The sequence below is a fragment of the Eulemur rufifrons genome, chromosome 5 (genome assembly GCF_041146395.1).
Source record: "Eulemur rufifrons isolate Redbay chromosome 5, OSU_ERuf_1, whole genome shotgun sequence".
Taxonomy (NCBI): domain Eukaryota; kingdom Metazoa; phylum Chordata; class Mammalia; order Primates; family Lemuridae; genus Eulemur; species Eulemur rufifrons.
In genome coordinates this window covers 47,952,487-47,976,454 of record NC_090987.1, presented here as the reverse complement: position 1 = coordinate 47,976,454, position 23,968 = coordinate 47,952,487, and the positions used below count along the sequence as shown (strand labels likewise).

At 39.9% G+C, this 23,968-nt stretch overlaps 1 protein-coding gene across 1 annotated transcript in view; it reads right to left on the bottom strand.

Moving 5' to 3' along the window:
• Positions 1-23,968, bottom strand: part of ARHGAP28 (Rho GTPase activating protein 28) — a 170,509-nt gene that overhangs the window by 80,144 nt on the left and 66,397 nt on the right. The window lies entirely within an intron of this gene.

Below are 23,968 nucleotides of genomic sequence, written 5' to 3'. Positions count from 1 at the left end.
ATACACACTGGGAAACCAAGAATTTGTGTGACTCCCTTTATTGTGCCATTCACTGTATTGCAGTGGTCTGGAACTAAACTCACAGTATCTCTGAGGTACACCTTACATAAATTATATATAAATATATACGTGAAAAATTAGAATATTATCTGTTTCTTAAATTTCCTCCACTCTGGCTAGGGGAGGAAGAAATGGAGAGTGTCTGCTAAGGGGTAGAGGGGTGAAAACTGTGTTCGGGAATTAGACAGGGTTGATGTTACAACTCTGTGAATATACTAAAAACCACTGAATTGTATACTTTACAAGAGTGAATTTTATGTATGTGAATTATATCTTAATTTAAAATGCATGAGGAAAAAAATTACCCCTACTTAAATTATTTTTTTGAATTTTGGTAATTAAAAGTGCTTGGAGATTTCAAGTAACTTTAAGAAAAAGCAAAAAAGAATTAAAATTTCAACAAGAGCCTGGAGAATTAAAATTTCAACAAGAGCCTCGGTTTAGATGGAGCGAAAGACACTTCCAAGAAGGGTGACTGGGTGCTCTGTGCAGAGGGGGGCAGTCACAGTGGGGAAGGGTCCTGCTCCCTGTTCAATTAATGATTATCTAGAACAGTGACCGGCTAAAATGTCTGCTTTGCAGGAAAATAAATCACCAAATTCAAACACTTCATATTCTGTCTTTGTTAAAACTAATCATAATTTATGAGCTTGTTGTATATATTGATTTTGGTGCAGCTCAGTCAATCCCACAAGTGACTCTTAATATTATCCTCAAAGATAAGATTATACGTGAAAAACTGGTTCGGAGCCACCTAATCATTGCTCAGAGGCTCACATTTTTTATTCAGTTAGGAGATGCTCAGGAAAGAATCTACACACAGAATGTGAGCAAAAAGCAGCTTTCTTTGGCTCTTCAATACAGTTCTATCCTTTGTCCATTTGGCAACATGTCACCATACGAATCTTGATAATCTATACGTTTTGCGCTTCTGAAATTCTACTGCCTCAAGTAATCTGGAAAAGTAATCTTTTTTTTTTTATTTTTTTTTTATTTATTTTATTTTATTTTATTTTTTTTGAGACAGAGTCTCACTTTGTTGCCCAGGCTAGAGTGAGTGCCGTGGCGTCAGCCTAGCTCACAGCAACCTCAAACTCCTGAGCTCAAGCGATCCTCCTGTCTCAGCCTCCCAAGTAGCTGGGACTACAGGCATGTGCCACCATGCCCGGCTAATTTTTTCTATATATATATTTTTAGCTGTCCATATAATTTCTTTCTATTTTTAGTAGAGACGGGGTCTCGCTCTTGCTCAGGCTGGTCTCGAACTCCCGAGCTCAAACAATCCGCCCACCTCGGCCTCCCAGAGTGCTGGGATTACAGGCGTGAGCCACCGCGCCCGGCCTGGAAAAGTAATCTTTAAAAAGTTTGCCTGTTTATTTCAAAAGTTACATGTGCTCTTTATTGTTTAGTACCAAATTGCAGTGTATATCTTTATGACGTGGTTGTGAGGAGCCTGCCGCAGCTGGCACTGCTACGTGTGACACTCCGAGTAACTCCAAAGATGAGCTGTGCACCCCCGCCCCCACCCCCCATTCCGGCATCATCTGGGGGTTTGCCTTGTTTTGCGAGCCCCCAGCCTGCCTCTGTGGCGCTGGGCTGTGTCTTCAGGAATGCAGCCATTTAGTTTCTTCCACATCTCTGGTCTCTATTGTCATTAACATCCAGTCATTAATGTCAGCCGGGAAATGTGAAAACTCTGCTCTGTTGTATCCTTGCATTGTTTTTCAGTTTCTTTTGTCTGTGGCCCCTCATCAGCTCCAAAAACTCTCTAATAGAGGACAGAATCACAGAGGAGATCAAAGGGATTATCGGGCAGTCTCCCTGCCTGCCTGTGTTCCGCGTGGACATCCTGCGTGCTGGGCTTCAGAGCTCCACGGTCACCCTGACAACGCTCTCCCTGAGCGGGCCTGGCCTCTTCCTCACAGGCACCCACAGCAGGTGGCTCCACATCACCGTTCACATAAAGTCCAAAGTGCAATATGAGTCCCACTTCTTAAATGCTGGTGGGGTGAGTAGGCCATTTGAATGACTATGTATCAACCTATCTTGATTTCTCTCTTTCACAGGATGCTTTTTCCACAGCCAGACTCACTCCATGATGGCTTTAATACCACGGGGTCCCCTTGAGCAATGGCCCATCTCATATTTCATTTGTTTTCACTGGCTAACTTTGAGATGGCTGCGTCCTAACTTCCATACGAACAGCTGTGAATCGGAAAGCCACTCCTAGGGTTTACAGTGAAACAGAAGACCCTAAAACTGGAGAGCTAAGACGGAATTTCAGAAATGCCCGAATAAACCACCACATTTTACAGATAAGAAAAATGAAGCTCAGAGAGGTTAGTTACTTGTTCAAGATCACACAGCTAATTACTGAGAGTGGAAACCACAAGCCTGGTCTCCTGATGCCCAATTAATTCCATGCTCTTTTCCCCTAGTTATCAGTCTCCTCATCTATTTATACTTTATATTCTTTACTCACTCATCAAAAAAATTAAAGCTTCACACTTTGACATTTGAGATTATCCTCTTTGTTCCCTTAGTGTATTTCTGAAAAGGACATGATAAAATAAACTATGAAATTGATATTTTTTACCATAAAATATGTTGGGAATTATGTCCCTAGTTAAAATACTTATTAAAGAACAAAGAAAGCTATATACAAAAGTGTCACAAAAGATAAAGATATTTTAAAATATAAAGTTCTCTAAGAATGTGAAAGTGAACTAATAAAATTGGCAAGTATAATGACCAAATGCACTGGCTATATAAGTTGCATATAAAATATAGAGATATTACACATTAAAAGACAGCTGCTGTATCTGATCTAAAAAGAATATATTAGCACTGCTCACTATTAACATATTAACTGCCAATTGAGTTGTGTTTAACTCATGCTAGTTTTGAGCCCGGGGCCTCGTGAAGCATATGTAACTCAAGAGTCTCTTTACTTTGGGACTCACATGAACTATTTTTCAAGTTGCATATAACTCACACACAAAAAACAATTTAAAAAAATCACAAATTTTTCATTAAATTAGAAAGGATTATTTTGTTTTCAAAGTTTTTATTCTATTTTGGTAATAAAATATGTGGCCTGAGGAAATTTTTTTTCCTAGTATGGCAGTCAACGTGTTAAACATTAATCACATTTTAAATTTATCCATTGGTTGATGTATTAGAATGTATAAGAGTTTCTTGAAATAGTATCAATAATTCATGTCTTCCATTTTAAAACCATCCAAAGAAGCAGAAGCTAAGACTTCCATACTACTCAGCCTTCCTTGTGGTATGTGGAGACATTCCCAAAGTATCATAGCCAGGTTAAAATATGATAAATTCTATGTTCACGTTTTTATTATTAACATCAATAATCATCATCACCATCCAATTGAAGGCACCTGACATCAGTTTCCTACCTCACCCTCCCCAGTTTACTCAAAACATCGTTCATCATCAGATACATTCCCTGGGCAAGCCATAAGAGCCAGCAATCGCGGCACTTCACGTGCTCTGAAAATGCCATAAAAACAGCTGCTGGAACCAGGGTCCTCAAAATCCCTCTTGCAGGATGACAAAGGAAAGCACAGCCCAGAAACCTAAATGCCCATTGCAAACGCGAACTTGGAAAAGACAAGAGCTACAGCTCTTGTCCTGTCAACAGAGAATCAGGTAAATAATTTTATACTGGTTGACACTTCACGTGACGGGGGTCTTGTAGCCAGCGTCTCTGAAGCTCTTCCACAGCGGAGGTGAATGGCTTTGGTAGTTCAGTATCTAAATCCCTGACAGCAGACAGGAAAGTATAAATCCCTGATCAATGGTGTATGCCGTCGGGGACGGAGAGTAATTGCTTTCCTGTCATCTTAGTCAGATGAGGCTCTTTCTTTCTAAGAGGAATGACCCAACCCAGAAAGCGTTCCTTCCCCACGGCCTCCCCTCTGCTCATCTTCCAGTAACGTCACTGTCCTTCTCTACTGCTGGCCTGGATTCATTCCAGCGGTCAGTAATTCCTTCCATGGAGTCTGTTGTAAGCAAATCTGTTGAACTTTCATCCAATTTTTTAAAAACATAAATGACATAAAGGAGTTAGGTCTTTTCAATGTATTTATTTTCTTTTATTTAAAAAATGTATTTCAATGTATTTATTTTCTTTTATTTAAAAAATAAGCTGCCACTTAGTACTTTCGTTTTGATGCATGGGCAAGTGATGTTGGCAGAGAGTTTCATTTTTGCTTTCATTTTCTGTTCTAAACCTCCCTCTTAAAAACAAAAATTACTCATATTCTGCTTAACAGAGTATCTATATTTCAGTAGGGCTGTAAAATGAAATTCCACCAGGGATCTTGCTAGCCCATGTAGCTCCCTCTGTATGAGTTCAAGAAAGATCATTTCGTCCGGGAAAATATGGCTTGGCTGTTAGAGCAAGGTTGAATCTCAGCCCCACCTGTGCCCTTGGCCCTCCCAGTCAACACCAACCTGTACACTGATAGTCCCTGACTCCAAGTTCTACTAAATGACTCTAATTTTTCCATTTATTCCCTTAATGGAATTCTTTAAGGAAAATGCATCTCTCTCCTGCGAAACTTTTAAAATGATATATCTAAGAAAAAAAATAGTTTTCTTAACAGTATGGAGATTTTTTGAAGAACTAAAAATAGAATTACCATTCGATCCAGCAATCCCACTACTAGGTATCTATCCAAAGGGAAAAAAATCATATGAAAAAGATACCTACACCTATGTGTTTACTGCAGCACAATTCACAATAGTGATGATAAGGAATCAACCTAAGTGTCCATCAAAAAGGTGACTGGATAAAGAAAATATGATACACATACACAATGGAATACTATTCAGCCATTAAAAAAATAAAATCATGTCCTTTGCACCAACATGGATGGAACCAGAGGACATTATCTTAATTGAAACAAGTCAGACACAGAAAGACAAATACTGCATGTTCTCACAAGTAGGAGCTAAATAACGTGCACACGCGGACGTAGAGTGTGGAATGCGACAACACAGACAACACAGGCCCGGAAGGGTAGGGGCGTGTGATGAGAGCTTACTTACGGGGCACAATGTACATTATCCCGGTGATGGATATTCTAAAAGCCCTGACTTTACCACTACACAATCTATGCATGTGACAAAATTATACTTGTACTCCATAAATCTATATAAATAAAAATAAATTTCAAATAAAATAAAATTTTAATGCAAAAAAATAATTTTCTTAAATGGTAAATGTAGATGCTATTAATTTATTGATGAAAAATCAATAATTACGGGAAAGGTTGTGACTAAGAGTTATGGCTATTCGAGTAAACTTCGGAGGAATATACTCTTTCATGAAAGAGTTTTTGGTTTTATTATGCTAGGCAGAAAAAAGGAAAGAAAAAGCACTGTGTATTTCTCAAAAGAAGGCAGCAAAATAAATACATTATAATAGAAAACTACAGATCGTTAGTGTTAAAAACTCTAGGAGGATGGTAAGAGAAAGCTTCCAGAGCCCTCTCACACCTCCCTGTACTTTTGAACACGGTGAACACGACTAGGTAAGGCCTGCTGTACTCAGAGGTATATTAGGATGTACTCATAGACACATAGTAGGTGTCATACACAGCAAACTCTTAGAAAATGTTTGCTGAATTCTGAACAGACTTTAAAAAGGAGTGGCAGCTGGGTCCACGTCCTGTTTGGAGGAGTGAATATGTGACAACCAGCAAATTCAAAGCCGGCTCAAGGATGAGTCTTTCCCTTCCTCAGTCTTTTCTTCTCTTTAATCTACCAACTTAGTTATTAACAATGTTCATATCAATAATACTTCTAAGTGTTGTATCCACTTAGTCAATGAACACGTATTATTTTAACATATCAGTAAGTTGCACAGCAACTTGGCAAAGGGCGATCCTAGCTGCAGCAGCAAGAAGACTCAGGATCCAGGGATATCCTCTGAAGGGTCGGAAGCTGTGGATACTTTGACAGTCCTACTGGACTAGAACTTCATGCTGTATGTCACTCAGGTGCTGGTCCCTTCTTCCTGAAACTCCATTCAAGTGGCTCATGATGTTAATTTGGCTAAAAAATTCTTAGAAAACTTTATAAAATGCAGATCTCTGGGCCCTAGTGACAGAAATTTCAATTCAGAAAATTCGAAGAGAGGCCCAAATACATTTATTTTTATAAGTACTCCATCCCCTCGCCCATCCTACACAATTCTAGTGCCACTTATCTGTGAGTCAGACTTTGAGAAACACAGATCTGTCCTCCTAGCATGAGACCACTCTTTTGATTCTCATTAAAATTCTCTGAACAGTGCTTCTCTGTCTACTGTCTGAGTCCTCTTTACCCACCGATCTTTTTATGTTGGTGTCTCTCAAGGTTCTCCCTCTAGCACACAGCTCTTCATAGCCTATGTAAACACTTCCCCCCAAAAGCTCTTCCTACCGCGGAGATCAGCTCTAACCTGTATGCTGCTACCTCTGCAGTCCTTAACCCCATCCCTGGGCCACAGCCAACCGCTCACTGCACATCTGTATCTGGAGGTTGCAATGAGACTTCAAGATGATGGCACGTAGCTCTTCAACCACACACCTTGCAGACTGAGGACTGGGTGCCTTCTCTCATGCTTTCCCTGTGCTTGGAATCTTCCCTCCCACTTCTGTCTAACTCAGTTTAAGATTCATTTTGGGTGGCCTCTCCTGAAGAAAAGAACTTCTCAGCCCATCATGATGGGCTGATGAAATTTTGAGCATATTTGTATCAATGTACTGACTGATATCTCATGAAAAACATAAAAATAATTTGTATGTAAATACTTTGGAATCCTTACAGAGATACAGAGGCCAAAATACTTCTTCCACTTAAATCCAAGTTTCCCAATAATCAGCAGAAATTTTGGCTTGGTAGCAAAAAGAGAAAATTAGTTTCTGCAGAGCATCTACACTACTTTCAAAGTCAAAGTGAATTAGACAACATATGCAAAAAGAAGAATAAAAATTTACTTCTGGCCAGGCAGTGAAGCTCACACCTACAATCCTTGCACTTTGGGAGGTCAAGGTGGGAGGATTGCTTGAGGCCAGGAGTTCAAGACCAGCCGAGGCAACATAGTGAGACCCCATCTCTACAAAAAAAAAAAAAAAAAAAAAAAATAGCCAGGCATGGTGGTGCACACGTGTAGTCCCAGCTACTAGGGAGGCTGAGGAAAGAGGATCACTTAAGCCCCCTGGAGTATGAGGTTACAATGAGCTATGATTGTGCCACTGCACTCCAGCCTGGGCAACAGAGCAAGACTCTGTCTCTAAAAATAAATTTATTTCTGAAGGAATTTATTTACTACAATATGATAATGATGATGACTATTTTAACAAATATTTATTGAGTACCTGTAAATACTAGGTACAAAGTTCAAGATACCAGACACTATTTTTGGTATTGCAAATACAGTAAAGAACAAAAAGTCCTGGCCCTCATTGAGCTTTCATTCCAATAATAAACAGATACTGTTTATGGTCATGTGTGCAGATGTGTATGTTAAAAATATCAAGTGAACTTCTGTTTCTAACCATGACAGAGCAACACGGATCAGAATTATCCTCCCACTGTAAATGACTAAAAACTGGACAAAGGAAGCAACTGTTATAAAACTTGACAACAGGAAGTACAAGACTATGATACCAGGGAGAAAGAAAACAAGTTAAGTAAGCCTTCCAATCAACGTAGCTTTCTACTCGGAGGCAATTTCCAAAATAGCGCACAGAGAAGGAGTCCCTACACAGAGCTCCACAATATCACTGAGGTGAAGAAACAGAGATCAAAGCTCAGGAAGTCAGCCAGAATCTGCTGTCAGAGCACCAGAAAGTGGGATTAACAAAGAGAAATCACTCCAGGAACTGTATGGAGGTCCCCTTGACTCTGGTCGAATACCAGGGCTACATAAGTTGAACTTTCCCAAGATCAGGCAAAAATTAACCTCTGGCCAAAGAACCAAGGAGCTATAATCCAAAAAATTCCCAGAGCTCATACAGAGATAGGAATGTGTATGTACACCGGCGTACATATTAAAAACACACCAGGTGGACATCTGCTTTCAACCATGACAGAATAACAGACTTCACACCAGGCAGAGTAGAGAGACATGGTCAAATAGACGGAACATACCATGAAAACCTTAGAAGTCTCATATCTCATTCATAAGGCTAAATTTACTCTAGCTAGAAGCTACTCTAGAATCTATCCTCCTCCCCCAAAATTCACAAATAACTATATGCCAAAATAAATCTGTACACTCTTTAAAGAAATGCAAGAAAATCCAGCACTCAACCACCTGGAATTCATAACTTCCAGAACCCATAAAAATTACTTGATATACAAAGAAGTAAGAAAAAGTGATCCATAACCAGAAGAAACATCAGACAATAATGATGGAGTTAGCAGAAAAATGTTAAAACAACCATAATAAAAATACTCAAAATACTTAAGGATTTGAACTATGGTGTGAACATAACGAGGAAAAAATAGGAGATATAAAAGGTGAAATTTCTATACATAAAAAATACAATATGTGAAATAAAACATTCAGTGGGTAGAATTAACAGCGGATACTAGAGAAAAAAGATCTGTGAACTTAAAGACATATCAACAGAAACAGAAACATAGAAAAAAGAGTGAAAAAATAACTAAACAGAGCCCCTGTGACCAATAGGAGGATGTCAGGTGTCAATTTCCAGCCAAGATGGAGTAACAGGAACCAGGTTTACTTCCCACTTTAAAATAAGAAAAAACATACACACACACACACACACACACAAAATATATGAAATGATTCTCAAGATATTGAATGTCAGGAAACTAAAAACCGTGATCCTTGAGAGACAGAAAATAAGCTGAGTTCTACAATGGCTCCAGCTTATTGCTTAGAAAGAAGTTCCAGGTGTTGGTGCAGAGACAGGGAACTCGGCTGAGCCTGATGACCTGGCTGAGTTTAGAAAGTGGAGCTGGGAGTCAAGGAACCCCTGGAGCTCACAGAACAGGGTACTGGTGAGGAGCGATTATACACTGTTTACAAGAAACGCAGAGGTCTCTGGACATCCACAGAGGAACCCCCTCAAGTCTTCAGCTGAGTACTTACTGATCAGCAAAGTCAGTATGGAATCTCTAGGCAGGGAAAAACCACCGGAAGGATTAGATAACAGGATCCCCAGTAATCACAGAGAGCCAGGAACAGTTTGTGTTCCCACCAGCCAGAGCAGAAAAGCTCATAATTGACAGGACCTTGGATAGAGTATCCAGAGGCGTTTTGCCTCTAGAGGGAGGCGAGGGGACGCAGGGGGAGACATTTCCTTAGACTAAATGCTGCTCTGGGCCCACATAACAAATCACAAATCTTAAAAGCAAGACACAGAAGGATCAAACAGTTTTCAAGTGCCAGAACAAAGCTTAAAAATATTTATAGAAATATAAAAATATCCAGCTCCTAAAAAGATAAAATTCACACTGTGAATTCCAATAAAAAAAATTACTAGGCATGCAAAGAAGCAAGAAAATATGACCCAAAATGAGGAGAAAATGCAATCAATACAAATAGACCTAGAAATGACAGATGACAGAAATAGTAGACAAGGGCATTAAAACAGTTGTTATAACTTTATTCTGCATGTTGAAGGAGCTAGAGGAAATACTGACATCTTAATAAATATATGGAAGATTTTTAAAACACACAAATAGAATGTCAAAATTTGATGAAAACTCAAAAGCCACAGATCCAAGGAGCTTAATAAACTCCAAGCGTAAGAAACATGAAGGAAACTATACCATAGCACATCACAATCAAATTATTTAAACTAGTGATAAAGAAAACAATTTTTAAATTGTTCAGAGAAAAACACAAAAATATACATACAGAGGAATAAATAAAAGGATGTCGGCAGATTTTTTTGTCAGAAACACCTGTTTTAAGTTCTTATTAAAAAAATCATCAACCTAGAATTATACACCCAATAAAAATATCTTCCAAAAATAAAAAGGAAATAAAGTTTTTCAGACCTAAAAATGATAAAAGATTTATCGGCAGCAACCTTTCCTACCAAAAATGTTAAAATCCTTCAAGCAGACGGCAAACCATAACAGATGGATATATGGATCTGTGAAAAGGAAAAAAGAGCATAAGAAATGGTAACCATGAGGTTAGTTATGAATTTTTTTTCTTATTACTTAAATCTCCTTAAAGGTGAATGGATTGTTTAAAACAAGAATAACAGGCAGGGTGCGGTGGCTCACCCCCGTAATCCTAGCACTCTGGGAGGCCGAGGCGGGAGGATCGCTTGAGGTCAGGAGTTCAAGACCACCCTGAGCAAGAGTGAGACCCCGTCTCTACTAAAAATAGAAAGAAATTATATGGACAACTAATAATATATATATATATATATATATATATATATATATATAAAATTATCCGGGCATGGTGGCGCATGCCTGTACTCCCAGCTACTCGGGAGGCTGAGGCAGTAGGATCGCTTGAGCCCAGGAGTTTGAGGTTGCTGTGAGCTAGGCTGACACCATGGCACTCCCTCTAGCCTGGGCAACAGAGTGAGACTCTGTCTCAAAAAAAAAAAACAAAAAACAAAAATGTATGACAGGCGAGGCACGGTGGCTCACGCCTGTAATCCTAGCACTCTGGGAGGCCGAGGTGGGAGGATTGCTTGAGCTCAGGAGTTGAGAAAAGCCTGATCAAGAGCGAGACCCCAACTCTACTAAAACAGAAAAATTAGCCTGGCATGGTGGCGCATGCCTGTAGTCCCAGCTACTCGGGAGGTTGAGGCAGGAGGATCACTTGAGCCCAGGAGTCTGAGGTTGCTGTGAGCGAGGCTGATGCCACGGCACTCTAGCCCAGGTGACAGAGCAAGACTCTGTCTCAAAAAAAAAAAAAAAGTATGACAATAGCAGAAAGGCCTGAAAGGGAGACATAGAAGTAGACTGTTGTATGGTTTTCATTATATATCATTATATATGTGTATGTATATATACATCCATATATGTCTGTTTATGTATATATTTCAATCTTTTTCTCTATTTTATTTTGGAGAGGTTCTATTGCTTTTGCCTTCAAGTTCACTAATCTTTTTCTTCTACTATGTCTACTATGCCATTAATCCACTCAGTTTATTTGTAACCTCAAACATTTTACTTGAAGGTAGACAGTGATAAGTTAAAGATTATAGTATATAGCTTAAAGGAATCACTAAAATAATGCAACAAAGAGCCTTTAAGCAAAAAATAATTAATCTGAAAGAAGCCCAAAAAAGAAGAAAAAGGAGAATGAAAAAGGGGACAAATATAAAACAAATTTAAAAATAGCATATTTAGGCCAGGAGCAGTGGCTTAGCCCATAATCTTAGTACTTTGGGAGGGTGAGGCAGGAGGATTGTTTGAGGCCAGGAGTTCCAGACCAGCCTGGGCAATAGGGAGACCTGAAGATAAAAGGGTAGACTGGTGGTTACTAGAGGCCAGGATGGGCAGGGGGGGTCAGGGGATGAAGAGAGGTTGATTACTGGGTACAAATACATAGTTAGAAATAATACCTAGTGTTTGATAGATCAGTAGGGAAACCATAGTTTACAATAATGTACCATACATTTCAAAATAGCTAGAAGAGAATTCGACTGTTTTTAACATAAAGAAAAGACAAATATTTAAGGTGATGGATATCCCTATTATACTGCTTTGATCTGCACAAATTATATGAATGTATTAAATTCTCACATGTACTCTGAAAATATGTACATCTATAATGTTATCAGGTTTAAAAAGGCATATTTAAAAAGGTGTCAATTCTTCCCAAATTGATCATATATTCAAGACAATCACAATCAAAATCTTAGCAGGCTTTCTTCACAGAAATTGACAAGCTTTCTAAAGTTCATATGGAAATGCAAAGAACCTGGAATAGCCAAAATAACTGAAAAAGAAGAAAGTCAGAACACTTGTACTACCTGCATTCAAGACTTATTATAAAGTTACAGTAAGACAGCAGTGTGGTATTATCATCAACTAAGTCCATAGATCAATAGAACAGAATAGAGTCCAAAAACATACCCAAAAATATGTTGCCAATTAGTTTCAGCAAAGGTGCAAAGGTAATTCATTGGGGAGTAAGTTATCTTTTCAATAAACAGTGCTGGAACAAGTGGAGATTCTTATGCAAAAAAATTGAAAAAGCCTTCCATCCATACCTCATACCAAATACCATGCACAAAAATTAACTCAAAATGGATCACAGACCCAAATATAAATGCCAAAATCTTTTAAAATTTCTAAAAGAAAGCACAAGAGAAAATCTTTGTGACCTTGAGATAGGCAAAGATTTCAAAGATAGAACACAAAAAGCGTGAAGTATAAAATCAACATTTAAAATGAACTTATAATTCTTCTGCTCTTCAGAAGATACTGTTTAAAGAATGAAAAGATGAGCCATGTACTGCAAGAAAACATTTCCAAATCATATATCTGGTAAGGTACTTGTATCCAGAATACATAAAGAACTTTCAAACTCAATAATAATAAAACAAATGAATTTTTTAAATGGGCTAAACATTTTAACAGACAAGTCACCAAAGAAGCAAACACACTGCTAAGAGAAAAATGAAGTGTTGTATAAACCAAAAATTGAAGTAAGCACTACTTTCCCTAAGATACTGTCCCTGATCCTATCAGCTGAAAATGATCTGCCAACATATGCCACTTAGCTTGTAAGTCCGCGGACTTCAAGTGGTATGAAGACACGACCCATCTCAACTATTCAATTTTAAACAACTTGGAATCAGAAATGACATTAGATTTATTCTGACATTCCTCTGTTTATGAGAGGGCCTAGCATGATGAGTAAATGTGAGTAAATGTTAAATGCATAAACACGGATGAATTGTAGGTATATATGGAAATGCTTTTTAAAGTGAATGTTGTATTGAAGAAATATATATCAGAAAACTATTTTAAAGATTTAACACGTTAACTGCCATGCTAGAAAAAAAATCTTTTTCCTTGGGGCCACGGTGTTTTATTATGAAAATAGAATAAAAACTTCAAAAACAAAATGATCCTTTCTAATTTAATGAAAAATTTGTTATTTTTTATTGTTTTCTGTGTTTTCCAATAAGAAAGTCATATATAAACTTGAAAATTAGTAATGTAGAAAGTAATGTGAAAACTTGAAAAATAGTTCATAAGGGTAAAGTGTTTTTCTTGACTTGTCAGGCTTAAGCGTAGCTTAAAGCTAAACAGAAATAGAAAAACAAAATTTATTGACTTCATTCAATTTATGTTTTTAGAATTCAATTGTCAATATTAATTGTAACAATAAGAACATCAACACGTAAGATTTTCACAAACCAACTGCAGGGTTTTGCCCAGGGGGCCACCCATGACGTGACACGTACGCTACAGCATGGCAGCGTGAGCTGCCTGCACACCACGCAGCTCCAAGGTAGAGACGTGTGAGTTACACATGCTTCACGAGGCCCCGGGCTCAAAACTAGCGGGAGTTAAATACAACTCACATGGCAGTTAATGTGGTAATAATTTATCACTAGTTTCCTTTTTGTGTGTTCCAAAAATTCTTGAATTTTATTAAACAAAATACTTATCTTCTTCCTCCTTTCAAATGTTACGCTTTTCCTTTAAACCTAAGCTTTCATTTTTCAAAAAACTTTGTTTTTAAAAACATTACCTAAAGTTAATCACTGTTCTCTAGTTTCCCTTCTCATAGGCCTCCGAACTGTAGAAATCTGTTCCAGGCAGTGCCAGCTCCAAAAAGATAACGAAGCTATGCTGTTATGGAAGAAAAGAGGAAACAGAAGACGGGAGAGAGAGGAGAAGAAACACCACCTAAACGTTCATGGAAGCCCAGAGTCCTGAAGTTGTATCTATCGTCCACGGGACAACTTCCAGGACAATTCCAGCCTCAGACAACATTCTGAAACAGAGGCTACGAGGGCATCTGGGAGGCAGAGATCCTTCACTTGGCAGCCACTTGTTCCTTCCCAGTCTCCAAGCGACAGAGAACAAACTCCAAAGAGCGTCAATGTGATCTCGGTTTTATACATTTCTGAAGTCTTGCTTCAGGTGGTGAGTTACCGATGCCAAAAGGGGAAAAAAGAGCTGTCTTCTACAAAGCAGGACAGACTTGGAAAGTCAACACACAGCGACGTGGCCTCACACAACACCTGAACGGCAACAAACAGCCAGGGAACAATTAGGTCCCCGACGTCTTATTTTCTTTCAGCAAATATGTATTGGTCATATACACATAAATTTCCCTCTCTGGTCAGTGTGAAGTCTGCCCAGACTGACCTTATTTCACTGTTATTCCCAGTTCACAAGAGCCTCCACCTACCAGACACCTGGCTACTGTGTTTCTCGTTTTCCATTTGTTATTTGTTAATTTAAGAATATTTTAAACTTTTAAATTATTTTTGAATAAAATATAAAACCACGGTGGGGAAGAGAGCAAGAGAGGAGGACAGAGAGAATACACACAAAAAGGAGAAAGAAAAACAAGTAGGTCATTTTAGACTGATAGGGTACTTTGTTCTTGTAATTCACCAAAGGTACTATGGGACTTCACCAACTAGGTTAACTTACCAACCTCATTATCTACAAGACCTATAGAAATGTTGTAATAATGTATTTTGGGAAAGTAACAACAAAGCTGAACTTACAGAGGTGGAGGAGGGGAGTGGGGGAGGGGAGAAGGAGGGGAGGCAGGGAGGGAGTGGGGGAGGGAGAGAGGGAGGGACAGAGAGAGATTGATCAACTTGGAAATGAGCACCAGGAATTGGTTACCACAGAATTTCTCAGCTTGCATGACAATCTGCCCTTTCTGAAGAAAATGACTAACACACCGAATAGAAAATACTGTATTCAATACAATGGTTATTACTATAGAATGAGGAAGACCTGGGCATTTTTTGAGGCAGGGGGCAGGAAGCTTTTAGAAAAGGAGAGAAGGATGTGTAAGGGGGTGAAGAGACCTGGGCAAGCAGGTGTGGATTCCAGCTCACCAGAGGAAGTTCCATTTTTCTTAGTCAGGAATACAGAAAGGGACAATGGAGATTTGTGATGTAGAAATGCAAGCTGGGGGACCTCGTGTGGTCTCAACGTTCTCTGAAAAAGTGTACGTATGTATGTGCATATACTTTCCTATGCACATAAGTGCATGTGTGCACATGTACGCTGTTACCATTACTGACAATTCTTTTCTGTGAGTGCGCACCCGCGCCTCAGTCTTGCTGGCTGGCTGCTGCTAAGGCCTGCTGCTCTTGCTCGGTACCTGGGCCTTATTAAGAGTTAGTAGATATTTGGAATATCACCCTTGTATGTTGCTATACATTTTGTTAAGCACTTTCATTCATCCGCTGGCCAGACAGTCCCCAAACGCAGGAGAAGCCTGTAGGCTTTTAGATATGAGTCTGGCTTTTGTCATGCTAGCGTTTGAATTTAGACTCCAATGATACAGATGAAATGTAAGGATCTACCTGGTATGTGGCTCCATGTTTTAAAACTTTCTTTGGGAGATCCCAGGAAGTGACCCAGATATCACAAGCACTTAAGGAAGCCCAGCCTCTAAATATCTGGTTACCCCTTCTATGAATGAGAACTTGGCCCTTTACGTAAGGGGCTACACCCAGCTGGACCCCTAAGAATGTGGGGCGTGACCTAGAGCAGCAATCAGTGAATTGCGACCTGTAGACAAACCCAGCCTGCTGCTGGATTTTTGAAATGACAGCTTTAGTGACATATAACCACTCCCATTTGTTTATATGTAGGCTACGGTTGCATTAGTGCTCCAAGGGTGTATTTGAGTAGATACCACAGAGAGATCGTGTGGTCCACAAAGAGGAAAATATTTACATCTGGCCCTTTACAGGAAGTTCGCCAACCCCTTGTCTAGAGCAGAAGAATGTGCTTGGCGCCCAGGCTGCTACTATGTGCCTGCCTAGGACCCACGGCGGAATCCTCTCCCTTCCCGGGCCTCAGAGAAAGACCATTTCCACCAGGAATCGTGACTGTTAGAACAACACCCTCCCCAAAGTGGTTTCTCCATCATCAGCAGCACTGCGCCCTCCAGGACAGCTGAGACTTGGCTCCTCCTCCTGGCAAGGGTCCCTCCCATGTGTTCCTTGATGGATCTCTGGAGGAATGGGAGGATCAGTTAAAATTTGTTGGTCTTTCATACTCTGATTCTGAATCTGTGTAAAGGTCCACTCACCTGGAGAGAATTGTGCTCTAAGATCCACTCCTGGATTTAAAAAATTAGTCTTTAATAAAACGAATACCCAGGAAAATACTGTAATGACAATCTGTGAAAATAAAATTTCAGTGTCTCAGTTGATTTCTCCAGAAAGTTTATTTAAATCTGTTTAATCTGTCTTCATGCCTCTAGGGAAAATTGCACTTAAAAAAAATTAAACTGACCATGCGATTTCAGAATTCAGAGGCTCAAGTTCTGTTGAACAAACAAAAGGCAAGATCTGGAATAAAGGCTTTAGACCCTAAAAACAAATCTAAAAGAATTTACAAGAAAAACTGAAAATCATTGAGAGTTTTTAAAAATCCCAAGTTGAGGGAGACAGTGCACTCTAAAACAAAATTATTGGAGCCTCGCTCTGCCCTGCAAGGGACGGAGCAGTAACGCTCCCTGTGATTTGCGAGTGGAGGCTCAGGTTCCTCCTGGGAGGACTGGTCAGTTCCAAAACCCCTCTGCAATTCACAGGACTGTCTCCCCATTTTCCTATTATATCCTAAAGGTCGATGAGCCTATTTTAAAAAGTGACAATTTCTCTAGTGTTTTTTAAGTCAGGCAAAAACATAAATCAAAAGCCACTGGCTCAACCTTGTAATCCCAGCACTTTGGGAGGCTGAGGCGGGAGGATCTCTTGAGCCCAGGAGTTTGAGACCAGCCTGGGCAACATAGTGAGACCCCATCTCTCAAAAAATAAAAACAATTAGCTGGGCCCAGTGGTGCACACCTGTGTCCCAGCTACTCAAGAGGCTGAGGCAGAAGGATGCCTTGAGACCAGGAGTTTGAGGTTACAGTGAACTGCGATTGTGCTACTGCAGTCGAGCCCGGGCAACAGAGTGAGACCCCCATCTCTAAAAAAAACAAAATAAGAATAAAGCCATTTCAATTTACTTACTGCATTATGAAGGTGCAAACGAATGAACTAGAACAAAACTTGTTAGTCTGTTATGAAACTTAATTGGGAAAGGAGTATTCATCATGTTGAGTGAGATATGCTGTAGAAAACAGAACAAACCTGGCAACTATTTTAAGCACAATCAATTTTCTATGTATCTATTTTATAACACCTTAAGTCTAGAACTGCATGCCATACACATTCTCTTTTTTTTTTTTTTTTTGAGACAGATTCTTGCTCTGTCGCCTGGGCTAGAGTGCCGTGGCGTCAGCCTAGCTCACAGCAACCTCAAACTCCTGGGCTCAAGTGATCCTCCTGTCTCAGCCTCCCGAGTAGCTGAGACTACAGGCATTCGCCACCATGCCCGGCTAATTTTTCTATATATATTTTTAGCTGTCCATATAATTTCTTTCTATTTTTAGTAGAGACAGGGTCTCGCTCTTGCTCAAGCTGGTCTCCAACTCCTGAGCTCAAACAATCCGCCCGCCTCGGCCTCCCAGAGTGCTAGGATTACAGGCATGAGCCACCACGCCTGGCCCATACACATTCTCTTTAAAGAGAAATATTGGTTATTTTTAACTGGAAAAACAGCTAACCAGTATTGATCTAATATTTTTAATTTTTCTGGCTGAAAATGAATAAAGCATTCGTTTTACCATCATACAGAATTTACAAAGTATAACCTCTCTCTCCCCCTCACACCCCATGTGTGAATGACCCAACAGAGCCTTTAGCAAGTCATCTAGGACACCCCAACACTGATGGATGAGACTGAGAATAAAACTTTCCATTGACATTGCAAATCTTCCAGTGTCTCTCTCAGCCTTCAGGGGTCCCTCTGAAGGAACCACACGTCTAAATCAAATCCTCAGCATATTGGAGGCTAACCCACATCCTTTACCAATGAAAGCAAAGAGGGTAACCTACGATCTTGTAAATGTTGCTGCCAAGAAGCGTTTTACAGCTCACGGTACGGCTTCACATGTTTATGAAGGTGGGGGTAGGAGGCAGAGCAGGGAAAGACATTTAAAGTTTCCTGAAAATCAACTGTAATTCTCGAGTTCTCTTCCACTCAGAATATAGCCTCTAGAGCACTACATTTAATTCTCTTCTTCCACACTACCTATGTCCACCTCAAATTTGTCCATTTCCTTTAGCTGAAGGAAGACAGAATGCAGAAGAAAAAGTAAACATGGAATGAAATAGATGGGAAAAGTGCATCCAGGACCTGAATACTTGAAACAACAGTTCAAAGAATTCCTAGAGGACGAATATTCCTCATTTTGAGCTTACTGAAGACCTTAGTTAGCCCTACATACCAAGGTCTTCTATGTTCAATCATGGGCCCTGGACAGCACTTTGGGGTTTCACATTTACCACGTCTCATAAGTATGTCAATTATGAAGAAACAGAGGGGCTCTGGATGTCAAGTGACTCGCCCAAGTCATGCCTCAAAGTAGAATGGTCTGTCGGGAAGAATTGTGGAAAGCTTTTGCACCCAATGGGATCAGTAGAAATGCCACACAAATCACCTAGAATAATAAAAGTGTTTCTTTCAAGGTCTTCATTATGTTTTGCTCAATGTTTAAGATACAGTTTGAACAAGGTAAATGTGAGTGTCAGCCTGGAAGCAGCTGTAGGGAACAAAATTCATTTGTGAGTGGCCTGGACACTGGCTACATGAGAGCCATTGCTAAGGGGAAGGGGGACATTCATGTGTCCATTGAGCTAACCTAAGTATCTATAGTTCAAAGGGGAAAGGACGGATTGGAGCAATGTACGTAGACACAGGGAAAAACTCTCCCCTGACTGGGGAGGGAGAACTACTGTTCCACAAAGGTCATGATCACCGCACCACTATGTCATTCCCCCCACTTCTTGCTTAGCCAGAACTCTAAAGAGGAAGAATTAAGGAGGAGCATTTCACACTGGGAACCCGCGTGTCTCCCTTGACCATGTCACTCCACAGGGAGTGCTCTGGAATGTTATGGGAGAGCTTTTTTGACTGTTGCAATGACTAGCATTTAACCGGCAGGCCTGGGAATGCTGGCTGTCCTATCGTGCAGTGGACAGTCCTACAAGAGAAAGAACTGCCCTGTGTCACACAAGACCTTTAAGTCTCTGCTGGACACTTGCCACCCGTGAAACACCTGTTTGTAACTGTCTGGACCTAGAGCTTGATTCCATTTTAGATATAAATACAAAGTATTTTTTTTGGCTTAGTTTGGTTAAAAATGCATTGAAAAATTTACTGAACATAATTGATGAACAGTAAACTGCACATCTTTTAAATGTACAATTTGATGGGTTTTGACACCTGTATGCACACATGGAACCATCATGACATTCTATCAGTCCCCAGAGTTTCATCACACCCGTCTGTAATTCCGTCCCTTCCTCCACCTCCATCTCTGGGTAACCATGATTTCTTTTCTGGAATTAGAAATTAATTTGTCCTTTATGAAATTCCAAAGAAATGGAATCATACAATATATACTCAGAAAGTATTTTTTTAATACACAGAATTTTCCAGCAATGCAATCATAGTATAATTGAGGAAAGACCGTACTTTGTTTTGTTCAAATATTCACCGGTCTGGAAATGCAGGTCATCTGCAGCCACACAGCTAAACAGCTTGTGCAGACCCCTCTCCATGCCAGCTTCCCCGTACATGGTGATTCTACACATCAGAGCAACCATCTGACTCCTTCAAGGTGGTTAGTCATATCCAGTCATGTCCCACTGCTTACATATTAAAATTATTACTAAATAAAATATACCTTCCTTTTATTTTTTCCTTTATATTATAGTTAGGGCTTTATATTGATTTTTAAAGTTGTGTGCATAGGTCAATCATGTTACCTATAAATTTCGTTACGGGATGAAAGGGGGACAATGTGTCTGCTAGGGCTGACTACCAGGTCTGTAGACCACTCATTCTTTCCTTTCTGGAAGGTCTCTTGCTCCCGGCTTCCATGACGCCATGTCCTGGTTTCCTGATCACTCTTTGTTGTCTATTTCGCCAGCATCTTTTATACCCAACCCTGAAAAGCAGCAGTGTCCTCAGTTTCATCCCTCACCCTCTCTTCTTACCGACTTCTCTCTCCCACTTACTTCCATAACTTTCACTAACCGTCATTTGCCCAATCTGGGTGGGTAGATTCCCACCGTTCGATGATTCCACGGCACGTTTTCACTTGTCCACTCTGTATGACGTGGATTCTCCACCAGCGCAGTGCTTCCGTGCAGCAAGTGCAAACCAGAACTCATCGTCTTCACAAAACCTGCTCTTCCTGCCTCCTTCCATTTCTCTCGGTTAGTGATGGCACCATTTACCAAGTTTGCCAAATTAGTAAACTGAATTGTTTTGGACTAATCATCATTTTTGATTCTCCCAAAGCAAGTGTTCACCAAATCCAACCAAACCATCCTGTATCTTAAATATTTCTTAAATCTAAAGCACAAGTTTTGTACTTTTAGTGAAAAGCAATATAGCAACATTAAAGTCTTAACGTTAAGTGTGATTTAACTTACTATGTCTACCACTGGTATCTAGCCTATGAAAATAATAATTTTAGACAATTTTATGCACAAAATGTTAAATAAAAGGTTACTTATGAAAATTCAGAAATAAGCAGTTAAGAGAACAATTTGGCATTTTTATTTTGCATCCATACAAAAGTGATTTTGAAGCCATGAAAATTACACTAAGCTAACAGAGTGCCTTCTTATAATAAATGCTTTTCATAGTGTTAAATGAAAATCGGGACCTAAAATTTCCCTAAGGATATAAAACACACAGGGAAAAATGACTAGAATGAATTGTTAACCATGGTTATCTCTGGTGAAAGGAGTATAGATTATTTGCATTTTCCCCTTAATATATTTTCTGTTTTCTTCCAGGTTTTCCACACCACTCATGCTTTTCCCACCAGTAATTACTGGAAGTCCTTTTCAGGTCCTCCCGGCGCTCTCCCCTGGCTGCCTCTGTCTCTGCCATCAGTCCCCTCTACACGCTGCCAGGAGATCCGTCTTTGCAAAGTGTGGATCTACTCATGCAGGTCACCTTCTGCTGGGTCCATACCGGCAAGGCTGAGGTGCAAACTCTGCGCATGTCATAAAAGCTCTGACACCCTCTCCCCAGTCCGCTTCTTCCGCCTCATCCCCCACAATTCCTCACCAACAAAGACCTTCCCACCTCTGCTTGAACAAGCCATGGACTATGGCATTTATATAGGGCTGTTTTCTTTAACAAGAATATCATCTTTTTCCCCTGTGCTGCCAGGCCAAGCTACTTATTTGTCCTTTAAGACTCAATTCAAATGTCATCACCTCTGTGAAGCCTTTGCTGACAGAGCTAGGAGCCACGTGCGCTCCCCTCCAAGCTGCTGTGGATACTGTTTCACACGCATCCCTTGGAATAAGAGAGAAGCACTCACAGGAGTTCCTCCTCCTGGGCCAACACTGTCCTGGTCATCTCTGTATCCCTCGCGCCTGTGATACACAAAGCCTGGCACGCAACAGGCACTGAGAAGGTGACAGTGAAGGACCACGTCAATGTACTGCGGCACCGCACACACGCAGCTGCCCCGAGACCAGGAGAAGCTGATGCCAAGCTGTAGTTTCTGACCATGCAAAAGGCAGAATGAACCAGAATATGTCAAAAAAGGCAGAACTCAAATTAGTAAAGAGGAAATGACAGTTGGATTAAGCAGCAATTGATAACTGACTGTTAGAAAAGATGGAATTAAACTTTTACATTAAGAAATCTCTGGTGCCTATATATTTAAAATACAGAAGTCTTTGAGAGTTGTGCCTAACACTTTTAATAAAGAATTATAACACTGATTAAAACTGTGTTTTGGGCTGGGTGAGGTGGCTCACGCCTGTAACTTTTGCACCCTGGGAGGCCGAGGCGGGAGGATCTCTTGAGGTCAGGAGTTTGAGACCAGACTGAGCAAAAGGGAGACCCCGTCTCTACCAAAAATAGAAAAAATTAGCGGGGCATGTTGGTGCATACCTGTAGTCCCAGCTACTCAGGAGGCTGAGGCAGGAGGATTGCTTGAGCCCTAGGAGTTTGAGGTTGCTGTGAGCTAGGCTGACACTATGGGAAGCCAAGCCACCAGATTAATATTCAAGACACCATCACTTTGTCTGCACATGACAAGTCTTGATGTCTAAGCCACATCCTACATAAACTGACTCAGAATTTCAGGGGGTATCAGTATTTTTTAAAAGTTCCTTTCACAGTTGAGAACCACTAATCTACATGAAAGAAGTTTTCCCTAGTTGTAGACTATATCCCTGGAAAGAAATGAGTATCTTAATGACCATTTTCATTGATAAACTCATACCTAAAAAGTGAAAGCAAATGATACAGTCCTAGTATAAAGGAAAAGTAAACAATAACAACATAGCTTAAAAAACTATCTGCATCCATGGGATGCCAATTTTTATTTTAGTTGATTTTTTTCCTATTCTCAAAATAGATTTACAATACAAATTTCAATTCTGAATAAATGACCACATGGGAATGTTTTAATATTCTTAGGCCAAAGGAAAAATAAAAATAAATAAAATAGAATAAAAACTTTGATAAGAAACTGAGCTCTGAAAAGAAAACTTGTTATTTTAGGGATTTTTTTTCCCATAACAAATAGCTTTAATAGCTATTAACATTAATATAGTAATATCCATAGCAAATAGCTTTCATGGCTTCGAATGGCAGTTCTTTCTTGGAGAGAATTTGTTTTGGTCTTTTTCATCACATTTTAAATGGTACAATTTTAAGTCATTTTTTTTCAGGGATTCACCTGTCAATGGCAAGGACACCGCAATAACAGTTTCCATGAATGCAGTGGTCAGTGCAGCCCAAGAAGGAACCTGGGGGGCGTGTGGCAGGAAGGTCACGGCGGCACAGTGGTGTAGACGCGGGGTTGGGAGATGAGATTGGTAAAGCAAACCGGTTCCAACACTCCCTTCCTCCTTTGGGTTCTCACACTTTGACCTTCATTATCACCAACTTATCCTGACCTGTGTATACACTTATTCCTTTTAGACTCGGGTAGAGTTAGGAAAACTCTCTGAAGTTTTTCTTTAGGTATACATGACTGGATAAGTTTTCAAAAAATTCTTTACTAAAAACTAAAGAAAGGAGGGGGAAAAACGCAATACAAAAAAATGGGGAACTTATAATATATAAGCTTGTGACTCAATAGTGTGGCTAATGAGTAGCTGCAGTTTAGCTGGTACCAATTAACAACACTAGAAATCATTTTCTTGGTCACTCAATATCAAAATACTGTCTGCTCAACTGGCTTTTTCTCTCCCATTTAAAGATAAGCACCTCCCTCCCAATCGTGCCCCTCAATAAAACTCCTCATTTGCTAATTAATTAATTTCAACCTATGTTACGATATGCAATCTATATCTCTACTCAAGACACACATACATCATACAAGTAACAAAAATGTCATGAAACAGTCTTATTATGTGCAGTGTCCTCTGATCTAATTCCTCTTCTGTTGCGTTTGGCCCGTGAATGTCCGTCTCAGTCTTGTGCTCACATCTACATGGAAGCTGATTTAAACATCACAGACACAGTAATGCCCTTTCTCAGTTTCTTAACTTCACCCACTTCTTTGGAATTTTCAGAATCTCTGGTTGGTTCACTCATTTTTCATACAATACGGCATACAACATACCAGGAG